Here is an 8,581-nt window from a genome sequence, read left to right on the forward strand (position 1 = left end):
GAATTTCAAGAGCTACCAATGTATCCAAAAAAGGTCACAGTTTGGTGCGGTTTATTGAAGCTCATGTCTATTCAGACAAGCCTGCTTCAATTACGGCTTGGAAGACAACATTAAAGCATTTATATGTGAGATACCGGCCGAAACATTGAAAAGAGTATGCCAAAATTGGACGAAGCGGATGGACCATTTGAAGCGCAGTCGCGGTCAACATTTGCATGAAATAATCTTCAAACATTAAATTATATGGACTGTACTATCGATTTAAATAAAAATTTCATGCATTTTTCTGAATTTTACGTGTGTTTTTTTTGAAAAACTTTCCTATAGCTCTTAAAACATCACCCTTTATATGTAGAGCAGCACTTGCCAAAATTCAGGCTTTAGGAAGACATTCAGAACTAGATCACTATTGGTACAAACAGAGGGCTCTTGGATGAGAATAACATCATCTTAACGGATTAGTAAACCAACAGAAGCAGATTTAGAATGATGGAGATTCATTTGCAAACGTTTAATGTTTTGCAGTCTCCATCTCTACCATAGTAATGTCGCCCTCGTCCACATCGGAATATAGTTCGTAGGGCTCTTCGTAGAGACTTTTGACCCCTGTCAGCCCCTCCGGATCAGAGGAAAAGTACATGGCGCTCTAGTCTTGGCATAAATTCGATGCCAAATTTAACAACGCGTACGGCGAGAAGAAATTCGCAGAAAAAAGTTCCGTTATTTTCACTTTTTTTGTTATGCATTGCCTACTCATAACGTATACTAAGTTTTATGGCAAATTTCGCTTGTTAACAATGGATTAGGGAGCTAAGGAAATTCGCAATGCAGTCACTGAATTACATAAGTGTGGTAAACGTGGAAGTGAGGTTTCCGAATTGCGTTTTTTGTTTTGTCGGGACAGACTAGCAAGTCCAGCACTCAGACACAATTTAATCCATTGTACTGCACTCGGGTTCCCTTTTTAATTTTCTTTCAATCTACCCGACCTCCGAAGAAATCTGAGTAATTCTTGTGGTGCCAAGGAGCCAAGGTGGTCGCTTCTTAATACATCAGTTCCAAAGACCTACAGCCTGATTCGAGCGAAGACGGGGCAGACGCACAGAAAGTGGTCCGCCTTCCTCTCCACATGCTGGGCAGAGTGCACTGTCTGAGATGCCCACCTTTTCCATGTACTTTGCCCCTAGAAAGTGGCCCGACATCAGTCCAACAAGCCTCCTACAGTCCTCTCTGCTTAGTGACAAGAGGAACTGCGACAGTCGATCGGACATGACTGGTAGCATCAGTTTTGTCCATCTGCAGCCTCTTTCAGCCTGCCAAGCTTGCTTGTGGGTTAGAGTAACCCATTTGCTCACCGTGGCTCTGATCGCTGCAGAAGGGAGTGGCAGAACGGGCTCCGGGCCAAAAAAGTTGGCTCAGCCTGCCTAAAGAATCAGAGATCTCGATTCCTGCGATACCCACGTGTTCCCGGACCCAAGTGAGCATCAGGCTGTTATGTCTACCGACATAGTTCAGGCTGGATTTTCAGGACTCGACTACCCTTGAAGTGGTCGGGCTGTCTAAGGTCATGAGCGCAGCTTTGTTGTCGCTACAGCCACATACAGGGATATTTATTACATTACATATATGGTATAAGTCGTTAAAACACCTTTGAGGTTTTAGTTTTTTTATATTTTTATGAGAGAGTTATTGCAAATGACAATTCATTTCGGCAACTTTGTTTAAATACGTGACTCGTGAATGCAATTTACTCCTTACGCCTTTGTCATCACACGCAAATCTATAGATGATGCTGACGACAGGCATCATTGGTGCGAATGGAGTTTTGGCCAAATGCGCGTTTGCTGGTGTAACTTATATTCATTAAATATATTAATATATTATTTTTTTAAATTGGAGAGAGGAAGCAAATGTAAGTAATTTTTAAATATTTTCCTAGCACGTGTTTAATTAAAAGTTTTTTGTATGGACAAGGAAACGTTAATACAATCAGGCTGCAAAATTAGAGATTTGGTCAAAAGGCACATCTCTGTAATAGAAAATAGGTAAAACGACATCTGCATGATTAAACCGAAGAAAGGTACCTGGGAAGCCATAAGCATGGATTTGGTAGACGCATGGAAATAAATCCTAGGAAAGCAGTTGCTCGAGTAAAGAGGATCGGATATATATGTTAAAGCTTGAAAGTTGATTTTAAATGCGATAAGCCCTGTAGTTTGTACCGGTATGATATTCTTTGTCTTTCCTCTAATTCCCGCAAATAGACGAAAATTTACTCGTTTACCTGGAACTGGAACTGGGCCTGGGGGGTTGCCCCTTTCCATGCAAATTTACATGCCATTTCGTTCCCAGTAATTTCTATGCTTCCAAGAACCTATAAGACACGTAGCTGGTTGTGATGGCTTAAAAAATTAAGCTTTTCAAGGCATTTCAGCACCAGATTTGATGTAACCTGGAAAGAGTTGAGAGCCGTAAATGCCCATAGCCATCAGTGAGGATAGCTATACTTCTGTTGTTATAGTTGCGTACAAGGTTAAAGTTTCTATTCTAGACTTACTCTTGAAATATACTTGTATAGTATTATTGTCTAGCGCTTCCGAGTTGTATCTTACTCCGATTCGCACACAACTGCTACTCCGTGTACCATGTAGATAGTATCATGTTTCTTAGCATTGAGATATTCGATTCTGCGATTTTGTTGAACGCCTGTCCTAATAGTTACTTTGATTGTTTTGAGGATAGCCTTCCTCTCTTGGGATTGGATATGCATGTGAAGATGTGTAAACTCTCGAAGAATCTTCATTGATGATATGAGACATGAGCACGTGGTTCCTGATATAGTATGGATACACATGCTAGTCTTTGTAACTTTGTTAGTATATTTATTTTACTTTGTCGTACAATACTCCCAGACTACTGCCACGTAAGAAATCATAGGTCTGACTAGAGACGTCGCAGTAGCTTCTTTCGCTATCTCTTCGATGTGTGTCTTTCTTAGTAATTTTTTGTCAAATTATATACCCAAGAATTTTACTTCCCTTTGCATTTTTACTTCAATTCCATCTAAGTAAATTAGTTTAAAATGTTTGAGTTTGTATTTCAACGTAGAATTGATAAACCGTTGCTGTCAAATTCATTCAAGAGTTCATCTACTACTAAACTCCACATTAGTGGTGATAGTACACCATCTTGCGAGCACTCTCTGGTTGTATTTGCTACTATGCTAGCCAAGCTGGTTTGTATTTCTATATATCTCGTACTTATCAAGTTGCCCATCCATTAAACGAAAATATTATTAATACCCTCCCAACTAGAGTCCTGTTTGGGATTTTATGTGAGGTGTTATCAAAGGCACGGTCTATATTCAAGAAGGCACATATTGCAGCTCTCTTCTTTTCAATACTGCCTTGAAGCATGTTGGTTATTGATACAGAACATTCTCTGTTGATCACTGAACCCGATATGCATGTTGACATGAAAGCTGTGCTGCATCTATGAGGATAGTATTCTCCATGTAGTTGTGTGTGTACCTTTTCTATCAAATTAATGTAAATGACGAAAGAAAACCTTTTATGAAAGATTTTGGATGAATTCGGTTCTTCCTTCTAGAAACCCTGGTAAGTGGTTTTGGAGTAGTATCGCCTACTTCAATCTTGGTATTGTACATATTTCATTGGCAGTAATCCATTCATTCTTATTAACTCTTTCCAGGGTTTAGCAGAAATATCAAACTTCCTTCGATTTTCATGAATATCTAAGCCAATCGTAGCTTCGTTTGTCGATCAATTATCCCAGACTACTACCCTTTAGGTAATAACAGGTCTGACTAGAGCCATGTAGAGCCATCGCAGAAGTTTTGGTGTACATCCCCAAGTTTCCCCTGAAATCGATTTATATATCATGAATTTCCTAATGATCTTTCCCGCTATCTCTTCTATGTATGCCTTCCATAGTAATTTTTTGTCAAATGTCGAATCCAAGAAATTTACTTTTTTTCCTCAATTCCAACTAACTAAACTGGTTTACGATGCTTGAGATTACGATGGTCGTTTCTGTTGGATTTATGTTTGCTCCACCTTAACACACAACCTTCTAGTTATTTTTTAATACAATATAAGATAGAGTTTTTTCGACTATGTCGTCAGCATAGCCATGAAATGATAAACCGTTGTTGTCTAATTCATTCAAGAGTTCATCTACTACTAAATTCTACATTAATGGTGATAAAAGACCATCTTGCGGGTATGAAGTGGGTCCTTCCTTCCTAACTTCAGTATAGATACCACTTTTACCCTCCTCCATATCTTTGGAATATACCCAAGTACGATACTTGTTATAGAAATTATGGTGAGTTGTTCTAGAAGCAGCCTTACGCCTTTTTGGTGTACTGCAAAGAGAATGCACAATGCGGGAGATTCTAGCGGCTTAAAGCTGTTTAATAAATAGTCCATTATCTCGTGTTAACTCTTTCTAGAGTTTCAGTATGTTCTGTTCCTGTGTATACCATCTTAATAGAGCCTGCAAAGTGTGTCTCAAATAGCCTACTTTTTTTTAGGTTAGTCGAAGATATACTAATCTCCTTAGCTAACACTTGAGAGAGTCTAGAAAACTCGTTAGTGGGCTCAATGTTTCCGCAAAAGCTTCTGACACTGTTAAGTTTCTCTTTCCTCTAATTTCCTCATTGTAAAGAGTTAACACGCTTTTGTATGCGGATCTGCGTCAGATTCTTTTTGATCTACAATATTTCGAATCCTGCGAACAGTGATTCTCAGTTAATCTAACATCAATATTCTACCAATGATTGCTTATGGAAAATTTATTTTACTTATTGGACAACGAATTTAATTTTCAGCTTACATAAGTATTTATCTCAGCCTGTTATTATTATCCTAAGAACGGTTCATGGGATGCTATCCAATTTCTGACTAACTCCCTGCTCCGAGTATTTCCTTTTGTTACATTAGGGACCTCTTTGCGAACATTAGTTACAAGTGCGTCAGATTCTTTTTGATCTACAATATTTCGAATCCTGCGAACAGTGATTCTCAGTTAATCTAACATTAATATTCTACCAATGATTGCTTATGGAAAATTTATTTTACTTATTGGACAACGAATTTAATTTTCAGCTTACATAAGTATTTATCTCAGCCTGTTATTATTATCCTAAGAACGGTTCATGGGATACTATCCAATTTCTGACTAACTCCCTACTCCGAGTATATCCTTTTGTTACATCAGGGACCTCTTTGCGAACATTAGTTACAAATGTAGTCGTATTATATACATATATATATATGGAATAGACCATTATATAATATATATATATATATATATATAATTGGCGCTTACTCCCTTTTTGCGTGTTAGGCCGAGGAGGTCCTATTTGTGGCGTGCATCTTGATGTTGTTCCATAAATTTAGAGACCTACAGTTTTAAACCGACTCCAAACGGCAAGTAAGCGTGGCTCAACATGCTTCGTTAAGCGCATTAACAGTATTTTTGGCTGGCTGTGGAAGCCTATTGTTTCTCAGGTGCCTACACAGACGACTGTTCTGAGTAATGATAAGGTCCAGAAAGTAGTTTTTTCAAAGGCTGCTGCTCGTGGTAGGTATGCAAACTTTAAATGCACATCCAGCAAGAATGATAGAAACAAGATTGCGCCCATCAGAGCGTACGTGACGTCACGTTTGCTGAGTTGTGCAGTATTGCCAACCATTTGCTCTTCGCAATAAATTTAGTGCTTTTTTATACCGAAAATGCGACAAGTTTTAAGTTTGGTGTTTGTTTCTTTTTGTTTTTAATTTAAGGCTAGCGAAACTTTAGGTTAAAAAACAAACTATATTATTAAACAAAGCTTAAAAAAGGTCATTCTGAGAAGATTTTAGTGCTAATGAAAATTTTTTTACTCCTATAAAATTTGATAATTTGAAAGTGCAAATTTAATTTTTGGCTCCATTTAAGGCTATGCAAAAATATTAAATGCCCCTCTCTCAACTCTTCTTAAGATTGAAAACCTTTTTACACATTTTAAAAAGCCTTTGAATTTATTGAATGCGAATTAAAACCATAGAGGTGTAATCATTTCTTCCGGTCATCAATCCTTAGTGAGACATAGAGCATCAAAAGGTGTATTCATAGTAAAAATAAGAAACAAAATATCAGAAAATAATATAAAACCATACTGACATTTTTACAAAAAGAGTAGCTTATCTAGTTACATAACTTCAAATATAGCAAAAAAGTCGTTCCCTTAACAAAAGAGTCTCGCTTAACAAAAAAACCTCATAAATTGAATTGTACATAAGCATAACACATTTACTTAAAAAAACGCACATTCTAAAGACAATTTGTCACGCATACAAAGTTCTTTAAGTAACACAATAAAAATTTCGTGTTTTATTTTCTTTAAATGCGCATTTAGTGCGTTTTTATATCCAAAGCTAGGCAACTCTGCAGTAGCGAGAGAGAGATTTGACTGCCGAAAGCAGAAGAACACCAACAACACCGGCAATCGCGGGCAATGCCACCAGATGTTAAAAAAAAGTAAATCTAAATAAAACTGAGTGAATTATTTAAATAATTATTAAAAAATGTGTATTTTACAAAATTATAAACATTACTTTTAATTAGAATAGGCTAGAAAAATGTCATGTGGAATGAACTAAAACTCCGAGACAAAAAATAATAAAAATAACAAAAAAAAAATGCTAAATCAAGTTACGAAAATGGTAATCTGGCCATACTGGAGCTAAAATCACGTAACTAGTTGTCAAATTCGCTGAGCGCAAAGTAACGGGGCCACGATGGGCGCCATCTCATTATTCTTTGCATCATGCACATCCAGTATATTGTCCTCGTCACATGTACATAACTTCAGACCGTCCCATTTCCTGCAGCCAATCGATAACTTCCTCGATTGCACAATTTTTTTATAAAGAGTTTTCCAATAATAGGTGTTACTTGTTATATTTTCCCGTAAAATATCAATGGTTTCGTTGCTTATGTGGCACGTAGCGCCATCTTGTTGAAAATAAACGTTTTCCAGATCAACACCATTCAATTCCGGCCATAAAAAACCGTTAATCATCTCTCGATAGCGCAATCCATTCACCGTAACTGTTTCTCCAGCTTCGTTTTCAAAACAGTAAGGTCCAATGACTCCGCCGGGCCATAAACCGCTCGAAACAGTCACACGTTGAGGATAAAGAGGCTTTTCAACAACAACTCTTGGATTTTCTGAGTCCCAAATCCGAAAATTTTACTTGTTGACGAGGCCACCGAGGTGGAAATGGGCCTCATCACTCAAGATGATTTTTCGATGGAATTCCGGATCATTTTCATGCATTTCAACGGCCCAGTCAGCAAAGACACGACGTTGTTGATGATCAGCCGGCTTGAGTTCTTGCGTTAACTGGACTTTATAAGCCTTAAAACCCAAATTTTCATGCAAAATACGGTGTAATGTCGTTTGTGGAATGCCTAATTCCAAAGAACGACGAGGAATGAACAAACCTGGGTTTTCTTCAACACGTTCGGCTACAACAGCAATATTTTCGGTTGTTATTGAGTGACGTGCACGGGTTTTATTCTTCACATCACTAACTTGTCTCAACAGCTCGAATTTTTTCACCAATTTCTGTATTACGGTCCGACAAGGTGCTTCACGATGACCCAAAAATGTTCGAGTTTTACGAACCGTCGCTGCCAAATTTTCACCATTTTTATAGTGAATTTTAATAATTTCAATGCGTTGTTGAAGCATGTATCGTTCCATTTTTATTAATGGCGTAGTTTCTACTTGTCAAATATCAAAAAATTACAGCTTCAAAAGTGACGTCTACCGAAAAAGCGGGCTATTCAAAATAACACCTGTTATTGGAAAGCCCTTTATTAAGCTTGGCCGAAAGTGTATACCTTCAAATTTAAGATGGAAATCGCTTCGCAGCGTGAATCTTGTTAAAATGACTGCAAAGGAATTGAAGAAACTTCAGAAGCGACCTGAAAAATTCTTTCAAAGACCCCCTGCCACATAAGCTATATACAGGGTCAAAGGAATACATGGACTACGTCAAGTGAGGAATCATTAGGCATACTCGTCCCAGGAAACAAGCAGTGGAACAAAACGACTCCGCTAATAATGAAAAAAATCCGACCTAGGAAATCTGTTAGTTACAAACGCAAAGATTGAATGGGCTATTAATACTTGCGGTCCTTATTAAACACCAGAACTGGACGGTATCTATCCTAATTTATTTTTAGTTTAAAATTATTATCAGAAGTTATCTTACCATCGCTATATTCCGCTAAGCTGTAGAGAGGCAAAAGTCTCCTTCATACCCTCACATGCTAGCCCCAAAGACTTCAGACCGATAAGTCTTACGTCTTTTCTCATCAAAATTCTAGAGAGGATAGTGGATGAATATATACGAGGCGTTGTACCAATAAATAGGTTCCCCTCGGAGCAACATGTCTATTCTAAGGTTGGTGAAAAACAGTATATCAGACAAAGAGTTTGCCTTGGTTGCTTTCGTAGACATAGAAGTGGCTTCAACAATTAACACTTCGTGTTGCATGGTGC

Source organism: Anastrepha obliqua, chromosome 6 (assembly GCF_027943255.1).
Source record: "Anastrepha obliqua isolate idAnaObli1 chromosome 6, idAnaObli1_1.0, whole genome shotgun sequence".
Classification (NCBI taxonomy): Eukaryota; Metazoa; Arthropoda; class Insecta; order Diptera; family Tephritidae; genus Anastrepha; species Anastrepha obliqua.